This window comes from Homarus americanus, unplaced genomic scaffold (assembly GCF_018991925.1).
Source record: "Homarus americanus isolate GMGI-L3 unplaced genomic scaffold, GMGI_Hamer_2.0 scaffold54443, whole genome shotgun sequence".
Taxonomy (NCBI): domain Eukaryota; kingdom Metazoa; phylum Arthropoda; class Malacostraca; order Decapoda; family Nephropidae; genus Homarus; species Homarus americanus.
This window is the reverse complement of record NW_024750852.1, coordinates 5,636,122-5,659,078: the sequence shown is the minus strand read 5'-3', so window position 1 is coordinate 5,659,078 and position 22,957 is coordinate 5,636,122. Positions and strand designations below refer to the sequence as shown.

At 39.2% G+C, this 22,957-nt stretch overlaps 1 long non-coding RNA gene across 1 annotated transcript in view; it reads right to left on the bottom strand.

Annotated features, from left to right (window-relative positions):
* LOC121854382 overlaps positions 1 to 4,060 on the bottom strand; it is a 131,344-nt gene extending 127,284 nt beyond the window's left edge. The window contains exon 1 of the long non-coding RNA XR_006086540.1: positions 3,873 to 4,060. This is a non-coding gene — a long non-coding RNA (uncharacterized LOC121854382). The remainder of the gene's footprint in view (positions 1 to 3,872) is intronic.
* Positions 4,061 to 22,957: the final 18,897 nt, after the last annotated feature.

Here is a 22,957-nt window from a genome sequence, read left to right as displayed (position 1 = left end):
TATGCTTTACATTGCTTATTAAAGGTTTATTATACTTGCTTTATATGTCTTCTTTAATTTCTTGCTCGGCAATGTGCAGTACAGAAATATATCAAGTGGAGATGGGAGTTTTGGAGGGTGGCCGGTCCCTAACCCCCTGAATTTGTTATGTTCTTATGGGATTAATTGCTTCAATAACCGTTGATTCATTAACCAACGACTTCTCCTTTCTCAGATAATTAATTTGAAGTTTATACAGTACATGAAAACAAACAAAGATTCCACCATAAAAATTCTGTACAATAAGGTAGCAACCCTTCCCTACACCTTTTAGATAAATAATACAGGTACTACTCGACCTACGACCACCCGGACATACACCGCAGTCGTGTAAAATATTTTTCAAATTACGTATTTTCGAGTCACGACGTTAGTGCTCGCGCTGTATACTGACAAAAATTTCCTTTGTAAATCCCTTTAAAATGGCTGGCAAGCGTAAAAGTGAGAGTTCTCGTGGTGTTGAGAAGAAAAAGAGACACCCATTTTAGATTTTCTATGTATTATTTTCTCATTTTCGACTTACGACCTGGTCGTCGGTCCCGAGCCCCGTCGTAAGTCGAGGACTGACTATATTCACAACCAGTTTTCAAAGCAGTGGTCATCCTAGAACTGCAATTCTTCCCAAAAACATCTCATTGTGGCAAAGAAAGCTGAGCATATATACAGATTCTCTTCAAGGCATACTTTCACCCATTTAGTGCCTTGTACTACCCCTACAATTATGTTGCCAAGGATAAATAAGTTGCCCTCATTTATACTGTACAGTACCGACTTCACAAAAACTGGATTTGCATAAACACAGTACCGACTTCACAAAAACTGGATTTGCATACACAGTTTACTTTTTACTATCCAAACTTCATTCATATTGAGCTAATGTTTGTACACGTATGGCTGTTCATTGCACTGTTCGTTTGGCGTAATGCATTATAGAAAAATATCATCTGCAACACTGTCACAAGGACATCATCCGAACAGAGGCCACTAGCTACTTGCAAACCATCCCAAAAATTGCTGGACTTGACAATTCACAAGTCAGTCATTAATAAATGATAACTGCAGCACTTCTTTTTTGAAGACAGATTAATAAGCTTTTTGTGTAGAGGTCTAGCCTTACTGCCATGATTCTAACCTCAACTTTTAGGTCTTACTTTTTTCAATGTTCTAGGTCACTTAACACACCTAAATGACTTAAATCCTACTATTCTAGTCATGTTTAACTCCTCCATATATGCAAAAATGGAACACAAGGATGATGGCTGCCATCCCTACAACTAACCTCCACCAATGATGGATGCCTTTTAAGGGCTCAATTATGATTCTCCCTGTACTGTAACAGGAATGGACCACTGAATATTGTCAAATTTTTATTTACTATTTTGCCCGTTTGGTCTATCCAGTGTTAGTACAGGAGGAAACCAGAGTCCGGGAAACCTGTGATGTTTGGTAATGTCACAATGGATAACACCCTTCTCACGTATGTCCTGGCCATGCAGGACTCAAACCCTCAATATATTGGCGAGAGATATGTACGTTACCGCTATATCACCAGCACCCCTTGCTGCTGTACCACCATATTTCCCACCATTTGTTTTAACGACATACAGTACATATAATATAGATGGAATCCAAATGACATCTAGTACTGTACTGTAATAATTTTTTGCCAAGTTATTAAGCATTAGTCACATCTAATGATTCCACTACTGTACGTTACATCTGCTACTAAAGTGCATCACAGTATGGCACAGTTATACTGTATAATCTAATAAACATTGCTTTTGATGATGCTTACAAATGGGGCACCAATAAATTAAAGGTTTTTAGGATTTGTTACTCAAAATTCCAATAAAATTACTCTGAATTTAAATATGAAATGGTATGTACACGGTATCATTTAGTGAACTGACAAAAACCATCACAGACTGATACATACTCAAGTACTGTACCCTAATACTGTACTCAGTGTTTCATTCCCTCATAAAAAAAAAAGGATTTCAGGAATGGTTTTCTTCAATTCACCAAAGTACTGTGAACACAGAGGACACAGCCAACTTACATTATCCAAATTTAGTCATTTTTAGTGCATTTCCAACAGCAAATTCATTAAATTCAAGCATTTTACGTACAAATAAAAAACAAATCTATAAACAAACACCCAATAAACCACTATTTTAGTGGTACCCCTACAGTAAAGTATTATCTATCTTTTTAAATACAGTTTCCACTGGCTTTCCAATCAATGATGAGAATCTTATTCACCAACTGTACTGTACTGTACAGTATACATATACTGTACTTTAACTTTTAATATTTCTTTTAAGTATTTTTTTTTTAATCACTCGGTTCGTTCAAATGATTTTTAAAATTTACCAATATTCTTGGATTGTTAACTTTGGTGAGGCTAGGGGAAATTATGTTTGGTTGGATCGTTTTGCTCGTTTTTTTATATTTTCATCGTTGACAAATGAAATGTATCAATTTGAAGATTGACACAAGATATAAACCATATACTGTATAAGAAATATATTTATGTAATGTATGTTCTAAAAACAATTTCCCTACTTTCCTGAGCTTTGTGGTGTTCTTATTCTTAACAATTAACTTTGCTGAAGTCTCTCATAATAGTACATAATGCACTCACAACACAACATAATTCATTAGTGCGCAAGCCTCAATACTATAAAGTCTCTGGAGGAGAATTACTTGAAAAACAAGACACCGGAGAATCCATGCAGCTCTGGTTATATTGGTCTACGTTAGAAATATGTATAATAACTCTGGGTAATATTAAACTTTGCATTAAGAGCACCACTACACTAGTTTTGGGATCAGTAAATCATTTGTTAATTAATGGATCCATTATTAGATTTGCAATAAATAACTTAATTTTTATATATTTTAGATATATGTTTGCCAAGGCTTCATGGTACAACACTTTGGCCAATTGACAAAAACTAATACAGTACTGAATTCTTTTCACTAACAGGAGCAAATCACTGAACAATTTATTCCTGTTAAAATAACATAGTTCCGTGATGGTTTTTGTTTATAATGCAAAGTTAGTATCATTCACAGTAATTTTGACACATGATCCGTCAAATATAATGTGCATTAGAATAAATGTTTTTGAAATTCTTTTTTAAAAATTTAGTCTACTGGTGCTCCTGTTGTACAGTCTTACCAAAATATTTTCCCTTAAATTAACAGTTTCTCACTATAAGGAAACATTGGTTATTCTCTATTGTTTTACAAGGGCATGGCCTACTGAACATTGCAAGTTGACTACAGTACTTTTTGATGTTGTCTGCAAAAGCTACTTTGCAGAGAGAGGAATACTTCCAGTGCACAAATATTGCTTGGTACAATATCCAGTTCCTAAGATTTATTTACTTTAGTAAGTAAAAGGAAAATTAAAGGATTACGAGATTGAGGGATTTGACCATAATATAAACTAGACAACCTTAGCCTGTAACAAAGTTTAAGTTCTACCTAACATATTATTCTTCCAGTGCGTTTCGACAGACGCTTGGATATTAACTGAAAACAATGATGTCACGTAACACAACATGCAAATTTGTTTGTTTTGGCCTGTGTTGTTGAAATGGGAGGAGAGTGCCACCGTGGAAACCTGACAATTCCTCACTTTCATCTAGAGTAATTTTGTTTCATTTGCCTAGCATTTCTTAGTTTATCATCTGAGTGTGTGTGAGAAGTAGTGTTGCGTGTAATGGAGGCGTGGTACAAGGCAGGGGGGCGTGAGTGGTGCAGGTAATGTCAGGACGGGGCCATATTGAGCTAGTGACAGCAGACGACGCAATCTTGGTACTCACCGCTCTCAGCGCTGCAAGTCTGTCCTTAGTCATCTTGCTAGTTCTCTGAGCCTCACTTACACTGCTTCAATATCTCAATCAAGTGTTACACACCAAGATACATATTCCACTCGTGGCATGAACAGTATCCAACTGAACACTGGTCAAAAATCGATACTCTCCCAAACACGAGTGACAGATCGGATACCAAGTTTCTTTGCGCGCGCATTGGCACTCCTCAGTGCCAAAGGTTGCCACTGAAACCCACAATATATTATTTATCTTCTACTACAGACTATTAATTTATTATATTCTTTTTAGTATGATCTTCTATAATTATCTTTAATCTAATTAAAATACTCAAATTAATCGCTACATCTTATATGATATGTTAAAATGTTTACTAGAGTTTTTGGAAACAATTTGACGTCATTGATGACACAATTGGTGGTTCAATTTATCTGAAAACCTTATCATTCAACATTTTTAATTAAGATTGCGAGGTTACATCGTGCCACAATTATTTAACTATTCTAGCATAATTAATTAAATGGTATATATAGTTTTTAAAACAATCGCACCAAAGCCTGAATAACTACAAACTGGAGATCATGAAAAGCAATGATACAAGGCGAAAAGCTATGAAATTCCCTTTTATCTCTTAATACCAGACGTTTGGAGAGTTTCTGTAAAAATTCGTCTGATTCATCCATTGATGGGAGTCTAGACCAGTACTATCACATCTACTACACCAATCCGTTGATAACATTTTAAGTAAATGTTCGTACTTAAGATTAGAAACTTCGACGAAACTTTCAAGGGAAAAAGTTGAACTAGGTCATTAATGACATAATTGTCCTATATAACTACAAGTTAAAATTTATATTCATACAGGTATACGATACGTACGTTTATATTTGAGTATTTAAATTCATAACGAACCTAGTGATAGCTACCTGAACTGAATTCCATTTCGCATTAAAGCAAAGATACTTCATCAGTTCTGCCAACTTCTACTGTTGATTTTAAAGGCCAATACGAAAAACACATCTAGAATAATCTAGTGCTCCACCCAAGCAACACAGCAGCTTCCACCATCTACACCTTTAAGACACAGCATTACGAAATTAATTTTTTTGGTGTGGACTAAGCCTCGAGGTAAATGTACAGTACAGTGTCTGGTTTTAAGTTAAAGATATATAGGAAGAGCTATCCTCTTGGACTCTGATGACAAACGAGATATTTTCACACGATATCAAGATAAAAGGACGTGTATTATCACACTGTAAAAACAAACATCTTTTCCCCGTTTTAAACCCACAGTGCTCTTCCCTTGATAAATCTCATATTTTTGCTATAGTTCTTCCTGTAAAAACTACTCAACACTCATTCCTCAAAGCTCTTTACATTATTTCTTACAGCCTTCTCTTTTCTACAGGGAAATTATAATAATTTTGTTCCCTTCCCCCTGCCATACATGCACTGCAAACTCTTATCATCCTTTTTATCACTGTTCTACAGCATCTCTCTCATTTGTTACATTCAGCTGGTGATCAAAATATTCTCCCCAATTTCTCTACTTTTTTATTCTCGGCATAATAATACTTCTTTCATTCTAAATTACAATATTTATATTTGATCTCCTGGTTTTCTCACCATATTCAGTTCCCTCCAAAACAGCTTCCTTGTTATCTTCAAGACCCTGTGACAGTACAATCTTACCATTATCTTTTCATCTCATCTTCTGCATTCACTCATATGTATTGTTACTTTCCTTATAAACTTACTTTATTACACGTTCTTTTGTCACCCTCTTTTGCAGCTGCCGTTTGAATAAAAAAATGTATGATCAAAAATAAGATAATTCAATTGATTTAGAAAGTCTAAGTAAAAATTCAGCCAAGTTCAGAAGTGAACTAAAAAGATCAAGTGCATAAGAGTTTAAATGAGAGTCTGAGCAGCGAACTAACCTAAGATATAACAAATACGTCGTCTCAGCAACTGGAAAGCAAACTGTTATGCTAAATCATGAAATAATGGAGATCAATAAGAATTTAATGAAGAGGACATCACAGATTTTCTCCAAGTAATACGGTTTCAACCTGTACTAACGCTGGAATCTTGAAGCGGTAAATAAAAAAATATTAATTAATTAATTAAAAGGAGTTCCATCAACACCCATAAATAAAACCCGGGTTAAACGCCGACCAGTGCTGGCTTATAGCGAGTAAACACAAAAATTATATAAAAAATCCAGACTACTCATAGAAGCAAGAGAAGATGTATACTGTACTGTATTAGATTTAATACACACAGACAAAAAGGACAAAATTTCAAACCAAAGTTAGATATACTATTGCAAGGGCAAAGAGACTGGAATAGTAAGAGGGAGACCATGCCATGTAACAAGAAAAATAGACTAACAATGGGCCAAGGAGTCTGTCGATTGAATCCCAAGAGATAATGAGGTTAGACTCTGATAAGGCTAGCTACTAGGTGGATATATTATGATGGTTAAAAGTTTGAAGTTACACAATGGACACGAATATATATATATATATATATATATATATATATATATATATATATATATATATATATATATATATATATATATATATATATATATATATATATATATATATATATATATATATATATATACATATGTGTGTGTGTGTGTGTGAATAGTTGTTAGTAGAAGCCTACGTTTTTTTTTATTTAGGTATACAGTATACCTAAATAAACAAAATGTAGGCTTCTACTAACAACTAGTCATAATTACCAGCTTTTTAAAAATCATAGAAATTTCATTGAAATCTTGTATAAGTTCTTGCAACCAATTTTCATTTTTCCTAGCATGATAATCAAATCCAGCCCACAAACTGGACATTACAGTGGAGCGCTAACAGGTGTGTGCAGTTTGGCCACCACGCACTGGTTTACCAGAAGAATGCAACGCAGGTAATGAGATTGTTGCATGAAGTCAACAGATATATCCGCTGTTTATTACTAAAAGCACAATACACATACCGGGACGCTGCAGTTATTCATTTCATGTAAATATTGCACGATAATAAAAAAGATAATTTGCAGTAGCAGTACCATTGTGGTGTTTTACAAATAAAAGCATCATACAAAGATAAAATTAGTCACGTAGAGACATTGTGAAAAAAAGCACCATAATATCGTGTCATGGGAATACAGTATATTATGTGAGATGGTCAATGCAAATAGGAAAAAGGCCCCGGGCAACATCTTCGTGCAGAAAAGCAAAAATCCCATTTAAGTCATCCGCAACTTATTATAATTAGGTTCATTTCTAATAATGAATCCAGGAGAACGAGAGTCACACGACAGAAGATTGTACAATTATCATATAACTTCAACAGTACCATGTATGGAACCAGGATACACGTCTCACGTACAACATACTGTATCGGTATCCTCACTGCCCCTAATGGACCATCAGGCCTATGGACCCAACTTTCACCTTTCACTCAGTAGGCGATGTTTTGAGGTTGGAAACTTCATGAGTCACCCGTTCATTCGCCTCACTGGGACATAATGTTCATCAGTGCATAGCCGGTTCTTGGCGGGGCTTGTGGGAAACACCCAACCAGGCCGCCGTGGGTCACAAAGGATTTGTAAGAGGAATTTCCACCCAATTTTGACTAGATTGGTTGAGACTACGAGATGTGCTCCAGCTGAACAAAATAACAACAATAAAAGGCTTTCACTAGTAACTATCACTTATTTTCTTTTCTTTTTTTAAACATGCTTTCACATAACTAAAAAAAATTTGTTTTATTAAAACTTAAACTAAAGGTCAAAGTTCTAGGCTGAGGTCACACATCTGGCCAGTGTTACACTGATCAGTTTCATTTTTTAAACAGCATCACATGTAAAGTGTTTACATTTTTTTATACGAATCATTTTGTAAAAAAAAAAGAGTAAACTACCAGTTTTTTAACAAAAACAGATATGAAAACTATTCTCAGATGTAAAGTTAGTTCTAATCAATAACCCGAAAGTTGTTAATCTAATATACTATAGGACAAGGCGTGTGGCTGTCTGTCTGTCTGTTCTGGGCAGCTGAAACGGCACAATCGTTTTTCATCAAACTTGGTGGAAAAATCGCAAAAAATTCGTAGAGTGTAACAAACCTGGTCCCATGTTGATGGTTTCTTTAGGAAGGCATTAATTAACCATTTTATTTACGATGAAAAAGGATGCAAGTCTAAGGACTTGGCGCACACTCATTCGCTGTACGGCACGAGCGTTCAAACTTTCACTGGGCACGAAGTTGCCCGCGATCACTTGTAACTCCTATGTCACAATCTTGGCCCAGTGATGTGTCCTCGCCAATACATGTGACACTAACCTAAACACACCGTACCAACGACGTCACGCACTATACACCTAACGTCAAATATCATCACGGTAGACACACCCATAATGCCATCATCGACACACCTACGTCACAATCGACACATTACATCCAGGACGACGCACGATCTTAGGGACACATCAATGACGTCACGGCCGACACTCGTCTATACCTCACCATCAGCTGATTTAGTTTGTGACAAGAGAAGAGGAAATATTATTATCAGTCAAGTTGTGCTGGTGTCTTCGTTATCAACACACGACACAACTTGTATACTCTTATCAACATTATGACTTATTATGTCTGCCTGTATGTCTGTGATGACGGGCAGGTGGGGTTGTGGTAGACGGTGAGATGAGGAACACGAGAAGGAAAATATGTAGTTCAGTAGTTTAATGACGATCGTGTGTGTGTGTGTGGGGGGTGACGTCGATGATGTGTGCGTATGTGTGGGGGGGGACCAGTAAAGTAGCAATGGTAAAATAATTAAACTGGTAACGGAGGGAAGAGGAGGAGGAGAGCGGAGAGGTGGATACGAAATTAAAACTCTCATCAAACAATCTCCCCCACCCACTATCTATTGGTCTCTCAATGGATATCTTACTCTTATCTTATCATGGTTTAAACACGCGCCATACCCGTATCACCATCTTCTGTTATCTGGTGTGATTATAGCTTTAACTACTTCACACTTCAAAGAGATTATTGAGCATATTTTTTTCCTCTTATTAAATAGTCTAAAACCACCTTGTGATTTTCCTTATTTCCTAAAACAACTAAATGGCACTGTGGTATCTCTTGTGTTTCTATACCTGAGTTTTATTTCAATATACAGGAAAGATTTTTGTTTTCTTTTGCGTTTCGTCAACACAATGTCTTATTTCATTAGATAAATCGTACCACCTGAAAAATATTTTTACCTTCAGATGAACCACCCTAACTTAACCTAAACGCCCGAGGTAGCAGTAGGTATTTAATCATCAAGTGATATAAACTAGGGTTGGGGGTCTAATCTTCAGGTGATCCTACAATACTAATAACTGAGTGACATCATAGCATAGAAATTCTCTGTATAAGCTTTATCTATTTCAATATTCTGAGTGGTGTTATCTGTAGCATACTGTATATAGAATTTATCTATCCGAGTTCCTCTTGTCTATACATACGCACCTGCTATATTTAGGCGACATCAATATTGATAATTGCTGGCTGTCTGTGTGCTGTCAATGGAAGTGTTATTCACAACTGACAGTTTTGGCCGGTCATCCTTGTCATTGTTGTTGTTATTTTTGTTTATTTTTTGGCTTATTGTTTTGTTCGTTTAATGTTCTTGCTTTGTGTGTTTGTTGTTACTGGTTTTCGTTTATTCGTTCGTTGTTTTTTGTTTATTTTTTCTTGTAGATGTTTTGTATGTTAGTAATTTTTTTGCAGGTTTGCTGTCATTTTTATTTTTGCTTTTGTTTGTTACTGATATTTTTTGCTTTAGTTTGCTTGTTATTTTATTCATTGCTGTTTCTTGTGGTTTATGATGATGTTAATGTTGTTACTGTAACTTGAGTTTCGAGCTGCAACCTAAGTTTTCGAGCTGTAACTTGAGTGTTCAAGCAGTAATTTGTGTTTTCGAGCTATAACTTGGGGTTCCAAGCACCACTGATTAACATATTATTGCATAAATATCTTGGCAGGGGAGAAGAAGGTCCCAAGTGACTTTGGGAGTCAAAGGTCAGGGTCACTGTTGTATTGCCACTAGAGGGGTCTTATGTGAATTTCAAGGCGATACGTGTATGAAAAAAATCTTCACGAACAGATAAATAAATAGTAAGACAAATAAAACTAAAAAGTCACAAAAATCATATCTACACAAAGATGAATCAAGTAATAAGCGGAAATGAGGTGAGATGAGACGATCTTACACTGTGATTACGAGAATGAATCATGAAAATGTAAAATTGTCTACAAAAATAAATAAATATAAAGAGACAAGACAATGGTAGCCTCAAGGACAAAGAGAAAGGAAGGACGGATGGATATTAGAGTTTCATAGCATATAGAAATGAGTGGATGAGGAGACAATGAAATGGAAATAATTTTTTGAGAAGCTTGGAAAAAGTGTGTGTATGTGAGTGTGTGTGTGTGTGTGTGTGTGTGTGTGTGTGTGACGAGCAGCTAAAATGAACCGGCAGGAGGTAACTCAACATCCTGCCACAGACCCAAGTATCCCATAGGAGGTGGGAGATGGATGTGGTGACTGGGGGGTTGTGGTGTGTAGAGGGGCTGATGTGTTGTGATGGTATGGTGTTGTATGGTGTAGTGATGGTATGGTACGATAGGGAAGTGGTGTGGTACTGGAGGGAGTGGCGGGGTAGTGAGAGTATAGCGAGGGAGCAGTGTGGTAAGGGTAGAGTGTGATGTGGTATGGTGAGGAGTGTGTGGTGAGGGAGTGGTGTGGTGAGAAGTGTGTGAAGTGGTGAGGAAGTGGTGTGGAGGGTGCAATGAGGAGGTGTAGTGGTTGGTGTGGTGTGGCATGGTGAGGGATTGGCAAGTAGGGTGTGGTGTAACGAGAGAATGGTATGGTGAGGAGGGTGCAGTGAGAGTGTGTTATGATGGGAAGGTGTGGTGATGAGGATATGGCGAGGGAGAGGTGTGGTGAAGGAGTGGTATGGTGGTGAGGGAGTGGTGTGGGAGTGGTGTGGTAGTGGAAGGGGAGAATCACTACGCCCTCACAAGATACGGTCCGGGTACATGGATGAGTACAAGCGTGGTGTCGATACTACCAGCTCCTACTACGAAATTGCCACTGTACACAACTAATGTTTTTTTTAAGGCTAACATCTAGCGTGCGTAAATGGTGACAACGTGACAACGCTTTCAGATATAATGTTAGTTGACCTCACACGCACACACACACGAGAGAGGCGTGAATTAAACTCTCTTACGGTTCGCCCACCCCTACACGCCTTGTTTTTTGTTTTTCAGGGTTGTTCTCCCTCGCCCTAAGAACAAACATCATAACTGGCAGCTAAAGAAATAATCCTCAGTAACGAGGTAGTGTCGCGTCGTTGGCCGCTGTGAGTCATCGCTGTCTGCCTCCCCAGCCATATCATCCAGACACGGCTCCTTTGTTTTGCTGTCTCATTTTTTCTTTAAATTGTCGAGTATATATAAACTCCAAATAATTCTAGTACAGTACACTATGTCGTAACATCAAGTTAACTTAGATAAAGAGAGATAATTCATATGGGGATATAACAGTTATATGAAAGAAGAACAAAATTACAACGGGTGATTCTCACCACTAAAATGGAAAACATTAATTTCATGATTTTTTCTTGGGGGAAATTTGGTGACAAAACTTAAGAATTTGTTCGTTATAAATTTTTAAAAGGAAAAAACTCAAGAGGAAAACGGGCAAAGATAAGTTCTAATGGATATACTGTACCCAATAATTCATTAATTCTGGTTAACAGAAATGCACATTAGGATATGTTGATACTTAATCCATTCAACACCGGCAGTGATTATTGAAAAGTTAAACTAGATACTAATTTCCATTAAACCTTTCACGAAACAAGAACACCGCAGAGAGCACATACTGTACACATCAATAGTCACCCTGAAATCAAAAGTGGCACTTCTTTCCCAAGTGTCAAGGTTCTTATGTAATCTTATGTACAGTTCCTGGACCCTTGACAGTACAGTATCTGGAATGTAAGTATTTGAGGATCATTTGGTAAGGATTAGAATTTTAACGTACGGGTATTTTCTTATTTTTATTTATTTTATCTTTATTTTATGGTCTTGACATATGTGATGAAAAACAAAGTTATTAGATATAAACCAATCATATATATGACCCAGAAGTAGATACCCAGATATATGTGACCCAGAAGTAGATACCCAGATATATGTGACCCAGAAGTAGATACCCAGATATATGTGACCCAGAAGTAGATACCCAGATATATGTGACCCAGAAGTAGATACCAGATATATGTGACCCAGAAGTAGATACCCAGATATATGTGACCCAGAAGTAGATACCCAGATATATGTGACCCAGAAGTAGATACCCAGATATATGTGACCCAGAAGTAGATACCCAGATATATGTGACCCAGAAGTAGATACCCAGATATATGTGACCCAGAAGTAGATACCCAGATATATGTGACCCAGAAGTAGATACCCAGATATATGTGACCCAGAAGTAGATACCCAGATGTATGTGACCCAGAAGTAGATACCCAGATATATGTGACCCAGAAGTAGATACCCAGATATATGTGACCCAGAAGTAGATACCCAGATATTGCGAAGTGTTAAGGAATTTTTTCCACATTGGGGCATGGAATTTCGGTTACAGTTTTGGCAGCAGTAACCTTGAGTTGACCTAACAATGCCTACACTATTAAAGACCTTCTTCCCCCTTAATAGTGCATAGAAACTTGGGTAATAATTTTGGCAACACGGATCTTGACCTTTGATCCAGTGACCTTAACTTAAATCAATATAGACATTGCTCTCCCCAAGTGCTTTAGTAGCACCGAGCAAGTTTTCTCCGTCAATAAGGGAGTAAGCCAGTGACAAAGTGGTGTACTGTATAGGACGGGTAGCGCAGATGGAAGAGAGAGACATTTTGCTTTATAATGTACCATCGTAACATAATGACTCAGAAAACAAGCTAGACATTCCCGAAATATAACAAGTCTAGTCGTGAGGGCAGGGGATACGGAAGTAAGCAGGAAGGGTAAGGGAAAAAATGGGGAATTACAATTAATAAGAGTACAGAGGGGAAAGACAAGTGAAGGGGCTCTTTAGTAGAGTGAAAAGTGAGAGGAAGTATCTAGCAACTTGGAGGGGAGAGTGAGAAGGTTATGTAAACTGCTAAGCTAGGAGGGAACGTTTCACTGAGCGGCCGTCAGTTAGTGGTAGTTGATGCAGGTGCGCTCGACACTCCTAGATCAGTAACAGGAGCTTTGGTATCACTAAACGATATTGAATTGTTTTTCTAAGAAAATAATTGTTTTATATCGTGGTTCATTTTGAGAAGCAAGGATGAGATTGATTGTTAGTTTAACTGCCATTCACACAATTAATTGTATGAACGATACCGAAAATATGCTGTTCAAACTAGCCAATATTTTGATCAAAAGCAGAACGACTCAACACATGAAATTCAGTGAAGTTGTCATACAGATTTACAATTGGATAAGCATGTTTATAAACTATGCTGTTATGCAGTGCAGCATGAATATAGACAATGTTGGTATACGGTGCACGTAGGCCGTGGGAGTATACAGTTTCCTGTGTGCCGAGACAGTGCAGGTAAACAGCACAGTAAGGCAACTTGACCAAGGATAGCAGACAAAGCTGTCAGGTGCTTATTTCCAGAAATTCTTTGCTTAGGCTTACTCTTGGTTTCTAATCAGTTATATTATGTCCACAGTATTAGTGAAAGTTGTTTGATCGAAACTAACAAGCATTACATTGCTCTTGGACTACCAGAGGCTGGCGGATCACTACCACAGTTCTACATTCACTCTCTTCTCTTACTTTTTACTTTTATCCTCTTCACCACTGATCGGCTTGTTAGCCGCTTGGGCGGTCGGTCACGTCTCTGTTAAGCACTGTTGGCAAGTAATGGGCATGCACTGGTTCCTGAATATATCGGAACCTGCTCCAGTGTTGGTCAAGTCTGGCCTTGAAAAAGCTCACACTCGGTGCCTTCACAAGACTCTATGGCAGATTGTTCCAAGAGTTCACAGTTCTCACTCCGAAAAAGTTTGCCCTCACTGTTTCTTGGACTTGTGGCTTCTTCAACCTTGAGCTGTGACCCCTTGTGGGGTGGACGTCCGCCCCTTGCCCGTCTGTAGTATAAGCTAGGCAGTTACAGGCGTTCTAATCTCTCTGGGTAGCTGAGGTTCCGTAGAGCAGGCACCAGTCTGGTGGCCCTCCTTTTGACCTTTTCAATCAATTGACAGTTTCTAGCATATCTTGAGAACCAGACGGGGAAGCACCTCTCTTGAAGATCGTGACGAGCTCTTAAGTTCTTTTGGTTTAATATGCTAAAGTTTGGGGACATGTAGATACACCTGACAATAAGTAAGTCTCTCCCTTTTAGTTTAATTTTACATCACTTTGAGTCTTCAAAAACATTCTCTCCCCAAACCCTCACCTGGCTGGCTCTAAGGTCTTGTCTAGCATAGATAACCACACCCCTCTTGCAAATTAATTGAAAAAAAGGTTCGTAAATGAGTCCCATCCATCTATATTGAATTCACATTCTTCCGGCTTGATTCTCCTGTTTCTGTACAACAGTTCTACAAACCTACTATATCGGGTTGATGTACCTTCAGCAGTGTTTCAAACTCCTCTCTCTTACCAAGGAACTTGTCAGTATTAGTGTACATGACTTTCAAGCCGGAATTTTTTCTCGGTAATGTCTCTGGTCTTGGTATTGCCTCCGGCTACCCTCCATCTCTGGGTGTGGTCAGAGATGGCATTGTTTACATAGCGCTCACCTCCTCCTGTGTTAGCGCTGTGTGATTCCTGAAATAAACTTATTAAATAAACATAGGTCAAACAAGTACTTCAGTAAACATTTTCACCTACTTCAGACGTGGGATGACTGCAGTACAAGCCCAACTAAGACTTCATGCCTCGCCCTCATTATTACGACGCCGCCAAAATTTAAGTTGCCATCCAGTGGGGCGTCGTCTTAGTGTACTCTTTTAGCTCTGCAGGTCACACCCAGTCTGCAAAAATGGCGAGATTAAGTGCACCTCTTCATTGATACTCTCATGACAAATATTTACAGGACATATCAAGTACAGTACACTCATACACCTCACATACCAAGAGAGATTAGAGTAAAATAGAATGTCTTCAGTTGCCTAGTTTATACTGAAGAAGGGTAAATTCTGATTTAAAAGAAGCTTATAAACACTTAGGGCTTTTACACAGTCAAATACACATACCTGAAGTTAACAAATGGCCTCCCCACTAGAGGACACAGCCTCAAGTTAAAAGAGGCTCTATACTGTATAAGTACAGCAAATTATCAGAGCTAACTTCTTTGGAGTAAGAGTTGTGAACTCTTGGAACAACTTGCCAGTGAACGTTGTGACGGCACCGAGTGTGAGCTCATAAGATCAGGCTTGATCAACACTGGCAAATGTTCAGTTAGATTCAAGATCCCTTACTTACCAAGTATTTTGCAAACAGTATCGAGCAGTAAACAAACCAGCCTCCCGATCGATCGCAGGTTTTCTCCTGGTACTTCGGTTTCCTCCTGTAAAAACACTGAACATTAAGGATCACAACAAAGTAACAACGCAATGACGAGCCATTAGAACGGCTAGTGCTCTGATAGGTGATAAAATGATAAATAGAGATGAAAAAATTATCTCACTGAAAGACTAAATGTTCGCTTAAATTTCGACAAAGCATCTGTTACAAGCATCTACAGCTAGATAAGTACATTGAATTATAATAAATTTCCGTAGGAAATGTGCCAAGTAACACCAGGAAATGTATCCGATTAAATACTCCACCACTAAAGAGTGCAACTACATGTAAGCAAAATTGGTTAAGTTATTCCTTCTCGATCCTAGAACACAAGAGCTTTTGAGAAAACGTTGTGGTTTACATGGGTGTCTTAGCTAGTTTACGATAACAGCTGAGTGATAAATTCTCTCTTCTTTATCCTTTTACCGCACTCTGCTGCCAAAATGAATGTTACAGCCTAATTCAATATTGTACCTGCACCCTTTCCCTCCACGTAACTTCAATACTTCACGGTGGTTCAACGACCCTGAGGAGTGGGTGAGTATTTTCAAAGCCTCGGGGTCTCGTTACGTGGTCCTCCCCAGCAAGCACCTAAAACAATAATCCTGAAAAAAAAAAAAAATCGTCAGTCTCAAGTAAGCCTACACCAAAATCTTTGAAACATAGATTTACTTTTAACTTTATCCTCTTCGTCATTTATCAGCTCGTTAGCCGCTTGGGCGGTCGGTCACGTTTCTGTTACGGACTGTTGGCAAGTACTGGACCTTAAACATATGGATTTACCTAACCACAGCATGAGAAGTTTCTGTATCACGGCACCTCAGCTACCCTGAGAGATTGGAGCGCCTGAACTTGTATAGCTTATACTACAGACGGGCAAGGGGTGACCTAATTGAGGTGTATAAGCATCTCAAGGGGCACTACTCAGTCGAGTGTCCTTACTTGGAGCTGGCGGACGCTCGCCCCACAAGGGGTCACAGCTCAAGATTGAAGAAGCCGCAAGTCCAGAAAACTGTGAGGGGTAACTTTTTCGGAGTGAGAGTTGTGAACTCTTGGAACAATCTGCCAGTGTGTTGTGACGGCACCGAGTCTAAGCTCTTTCAATACCAGACTTGACTAACACTGGTGCAGATACAGATACATTCAGGAGCCGGTGCATGCCCAGTACTTGCCAACAGTGCGTAAGAGAGACGTGACCGATCGCCCAAGCGGCAAACGAGCCGATCAGTGGTAAAGAGGATAAAAGTAAGAGTAAAAAAATAAACTAAACTTGTATGACGATTTTAAGATATAAATATCAATCGATCAAATCAATCCAAGTCTATTTCTATTGATACATGCAGCGGTACACACAAGGGTGAGATATTTCTGCCAAACTCCACTGGGATAATTTATGTCTGATCAATATGGAATTTGGAGCATATGCTACACACCCATGTCAATCCATGCAGACAACTGGCGATACATAATATCTTAAATAATTCAAAACATATGTGAGGTTCAATTTACTGTTAGTTAGTGTACATATGAAAGTCTCTTCATTACGGTAAATGTCTTTTCTTCAATGAAGGGGAAGAGATTAACTGTTGATTTATCGGCGAGTCAGATCCCTACCAGGTGTCAATATATTTTAGAAATTATTTGCACGAGTACATTTTCATACGCAACAATATTGAATCAATCAGTATGGTTTCGAGAAGTACTACGGTAATATAATTCTCATCTTGTGACGTAAATAAGAGAATGATGATTAATATCGAGTATCGTCCAGTGGCATCATTAGGTCTAAACAAAGGTTCATGGTCATATATCAGAGCTTTTATATATTCTTGTTGATCCCCAATTCTCAAAGAACTTGTCTATTTTTTCCTTCATTATATCAACCTTAACATAAAACATCTTTTGTCATTTTTTACTGGACCAGAACACAGTAGACCCAACGTTAAACATGGTAACAAGTTGCCAGCATGATAACGGTCTTTGTAAGATTTACAGGCATTATCACTGACAAACACGACGCTCCTGTTTGATAACTGGACACCTCCCCTTTACGTTGTCGTATAAGTGTTGGCTGACGGTGGTAAGACCTCAGTTATAGGCATGATGCTCCACCTCACCTCTCTTTTGTGTCTTCTGAGTTAGTATATACCTTTCCTCACGTGAGGTTTTGTTAATCTACTCTTTACCAAGGAATAATTGCTGTTTTCAAGTTTTATTACCCCAGTCGCAGTTTGTCCAAGATCCACGAGGCACTGGAAGATGGCCAGGTAGGGGCAAAGGAGATGTGGAAAAATTACATCATTGCTGACTGCATAGCAAATGTTAAACTGAACCATGTTGAAAACACAAGCAACTGTGTGAACTCCTGTTGGAAGGGCCTATGGCCTAAAGCAGTGAATGATTTCACTGGCTTCCCCTCAGTGGAGCCCCAGATCACACACATGGTCCAAAGGGGTAGCGATTTGGTGACATGCAACTATAAAAAATCAGACAAGAGCTGCTTGGAACCACAGGAGAGGAGTTAACAAATGAAGAACTGGCTTCTTCACTAAAAGAAGATGAGCAAGATGACCAGGAACGAGATCTACGCTATGTGCCGATATAATAGGTTTATTTGGATTAGGTTTATATTAGGATGACGTGTTACTTTACCAGGTTATCCTACAAGGACCTGGAGCAACTTGTATTACCATGCATGGGGGACGAGATAAGAATATTTCAATTCATCTTTTGCTTAAATACAGTATATTAGGTGTTGCTTTGTAGAGAGAGGACGGAAAGTGGGCTGGGGTCTCCAATGAAGAAGCCACAACAGGTTTTATTTAAAGTTACTCCTCTGATGACAAGCTTTAGCGGTATATAATAACTGGGTATGTCAAAAGGTGAGCCTGCTCGGTGGCGCTAATGATAATGACAATAGCTGAAAATTAATGGACTGGCTGACGCATTATTATTGACAAGAGATTTTTTTGCATAATTATTTAGGTTACTTTGGTGTGTTGTGGACGAGGGCTTTATATTGTCATACCCTGATATGCTATGGATTACATTACACGAGTCAAGTGTTATAGTGGGCGAGATAATAGATATACAACATATTCCCAGAGCTCCATACAAGAATATGACATCATGATCTGTCTAGAGCTTGTCAAGTTCTCTTCGAAGGTCAACACGTTTGGAGACCAGACCATCTGCCCCGGTATATCATTCCACATGTCCTCACACTTATAATAAAAAAGCTTACTGAACCAAGGAAGAAGGGTATGGTGTGTAATGAATGTGTCACTACAGACAAGTTAGATCATTCTAGTTTCTCTCTTCTCCGTCAGGAGTGTCGTGGGAGAGATACGACCCCACCTGGGACTCTGGACATCCGGCCGCTGCCCTCCTGGTACGACGGTGCCAAGGTTGGGATCTTCCTCCACTGGGGCGTCTTCCCTGTACCTTCTTTTGGTAACCAATGGTTCTGAAAATACTGGCAAAGTTAGGGATTACTACGTATGTGCAGATGAACGTCATTTAATTCACAAGCATACATTAACTACTACAAGGTTTGAGGCAAAGTTATAATGGGAGAAAGACAAGACTATTTATGGGAAACACTGGGTAGATAACGGGCGGATCCAGGAATATCAAAAGGGGGGTCCAAAAAGTTGTGGGTGGGGGAATATGCCGAGCGCAGTGAGCCCACCCAGTTGGGGGAAATCTAACCCATAATGGGCATTTTGAGGCCACGTGCACTTGATATTGGGAGATCTTCTGATGTCAACAGTAATTACTTTATTACTATACAAAATGTTACATTAAAGAAAAAGTATTTGAATTTTCTGATGAACATGGGTGTCCGGACCCCCAGGACCCCCCCTCCCTCTGGATCCACCCCTGGTAATATGAGCTAAAGAAAATGTTATAAGAATGAAAGCGCAACCATACAGCAATTGGCTACATGGCAACTCAATGCACAGCCCTACTGGATCAGTCACACCCGTTTCCGGTCAAGGGACCAGGATCACACCCTTCCAGGTCAAGCCCATGAGGTATGATGAAATACTGACTGCGCCTAGCTGGGGCGCCACGTGATCTGAAAGATGATGTAATAACATACGAAAAACCCCATAGTATGAATGGGGAGAAAGCAAGGCCCATAAATATTATATACAGTAAACATAATTATAAATATAAAGCACATTACCATAACAGTGTCCACTTTCTGCATAGCATGGCCATACCAGCATTTTCTACTGACCCCTCGCGTCCCCCAGTTTATTGGAGATACTCTATTAAGAGCCATTGAACCTGCGAAGTTGCCTGCGAGGCAGTAACAGTACCAAGGCGCGAGGACTAACACAGTGACGTGATTGACGCTCCATATCCCAACACACCTACACTTCTCGCTTAAATGGGTTGACCCGCTGGTGAATTTTTGTTTGGCTGCTGTAACAATTTCCTGAGAATTGTAGGAGGTATTGTGAAGAACGACCATAGACTGTCTTGACGCGTTCTTTAGAACGCCGGCTGTAAGAATGTGCAGAAAATTTTGGACTATATACCGATGTTCCGGATGTGTAAGGTTTTCGAGGGACTGTGTACAGTAAATACAAATATCAAGGAACTTTGAGGACTCCTTTCCCAGGACACCTCGCTACTCACTACCTCCTACATCTACACATGAGACCCATCACTCGGGAGTGTGTGTATAATGTTGCAACAGCCTTTAATTCTACACAGTTCTAATTATTTATACTGGACTACAAAAGCGAATATATAACCCAGTATATATGTATATTCCAAGATCTATCAAACACACACTGGCCCGCAGGTACACCCATAAGGCATACCTGGTGCTGGAATGGCCGAAGAAAAAGGTGTTGACGCTTGGGTCAGCCCTGCCCACCACAGACACACGTCTCCATGTTGGGCTACACCGACGATGCCGGTAGCAGCAGCCTCCAGGTGAGTCTCCTCACGATTAGAAATGAGTAATTAATAAACAACCGGATGAGACGGAAGAAGAGGAATGGTTGGAATGAAGAGGATTGGTTAGAATAAGGAAGAAGAGTGGTGGGGATGATGAGGAAGAGTGGTTGGAATGAGGAGAAAGGGGGAGGAGGAAGAGTGATAGGAATGAGGAGGAGGAGGAAGAGTGGTTGGAATGAGGAGGAAGATGAGGAAGAGTGGTAGGAATGAGGAGTAGCTGGAATAAGGAAAAGGAGGCGTGGCATGGAATGAGGAGGAAGAGGGTTTGGAATGAGGAGGAAGGGGAGTGGTTGGAATGAGGCCGTCGCTCTTCTGATCCCCAAGAGTGTCAGGTCAAAGGTCATAATGAAGCAGGTACTGGATTCGATGACTATGGCCGTCGTTGAGTCCTATTGTTAGTGTTGGATATAGTGTTGGGAACTTGGAAACCTCTGACAATATAAATCATTAGCGTGTTCACTACATCTACGGATTGGCGAGCGATCGGAACGCCACCTCTCGTCACACCAGACAATACAAACAAGTCCTGCGTCCTACACCAGACAATACAAAAGGTCTGTGTCCTATACAGCCACACCCCCCCCCTTCTTTTAGCGGTATGATGTTTTAATCATCAAGTGAAATAAACGGGAGTTTCTAACCTTCATAAGATTTGAATCGTTACTCAACATTAGTAAATTTATTAAAAAGAATCGTGACTCACTATCAGGATATGAGTCCAAGACGGCTACACTACCGATAAAGAATACGCTAGAGGAGATGACGAGAACAAAACTGTATCTCAACTAACAAATACATTATACAGGGTGGGGCATAGGCTGCTTTTCCTATAATAATGTATACTACAAAATATTCACGGTAAATCGACTTCTGCGCCACCCTTTATGACTGCGGGGTAAACAATGTAATTATTCAGGTTCGTGGTATCAGCCATGGCGCCTCACAATGCTCGGGGCTGATAAGTTATTTTCGATAAGGTGAACAGATGTGTTTGTTATCACCAGTCTCACACAGTTACCAGAACCGCTATACATCAGGGCTGGGGGAGGATTATTTAGCTGTGGCGTTGGTGATCAGGAGACAGTAACTGTTAACACAAGTGGCAATAATAATAATAATAATAATAATAATAATAATAATAATAATAATAATAATAATAATAATAATAATAAAGTCAGTTTTAATACGGATGTCTTACAGGATGGACGTATACGTGAGCGGAAGTTTTCGTCTACTGTGTGTGTGTGTGTGTGTGTGTGTGCCTGCGTATTAGGTTTTATAGCTAGAAGTGTAACTAATAAAAGTGTAGAGGTCTTATTGCAACTATATCTTGCGTTAGTCAGGCCGCACCTCGATTATGCGGTTCAGTTCTGGTGCCCCTATTATAGAATGGATATCAATTCACTGATTCGGTGCAGCAAAGAATGACGAAAATGATTCCGGGACTTAGAAACCTTCCATATCAAGATAGGTTAAAGAAACTAAACTTGCATTCCCTAGAAAGACGAAGAGTGCGGAGAGATATGATAGAAGTATTTAAGTGGGTGAAAGGAATCAATAAAGGCGATATAAATAAAGTTCTAATATCCGAGCAGGATAGGACTCGGAGCAACGGATTTAAGTTGGATAAGTTTAGGTTTAGGAGGGAGATAGGAAGGAACTGGTTCACAAATAGGGTGGTGGACGAGTGGAACAAGCTTAGCAACTTTGTAGTAAGTGCTGGAACGCTGGAGAGTTTTAAAAGGAGGCTAGATAGATTCATGGAAGATAAAGAGTGGTAGTAACTCTCGACAGGAGCTGCCATGCACAGGCCAACCGGCCTATTGCAAACTCCTTATTTTCTTATGTTCTTATGTACTTATAGTTTATATACAAACTGGTGTAATGGTCAGCATGCTGGCCTCGCAAGCGAGCGGACCCGGGTTCTATCCCGAGCAGGGTGAAACTATGGGCAAGTTTCTTTACGCCATTTGCCTCTGTCTACACAGCAGTAATTGGGGACCTGGATGTTAATCGATTTGCGGAACGTGTTCCGTGGTAATTGTTTGCCAGTGCAGTTGGCGAGCTGTCCGGTTTTCTCGGACTATTCCTTGACACTGGGTCACTCAGCTCGTTAACTCAGGGTGTGGTTGTTGTGTTGGCGACAGCTTCTACACATTAAACAACTCACACCTATCAGTAGGTGGCCCTAGGGCCAGCCATCCTCGTTACATGAGGGGCAACCATTATTATTTCAAATACAAACAGAAGCCTATAAACACAATCATCCACCCTCCTCAACACACATAAACACACACACACACACACACACACACACACACACATATATATATATATATATATATATATATATATATATATATATATATATATATATATATATATATATATATATATATATATATATATATATATATATATATATGTGTGTGTGTGTGTGTGTGTATAGGGG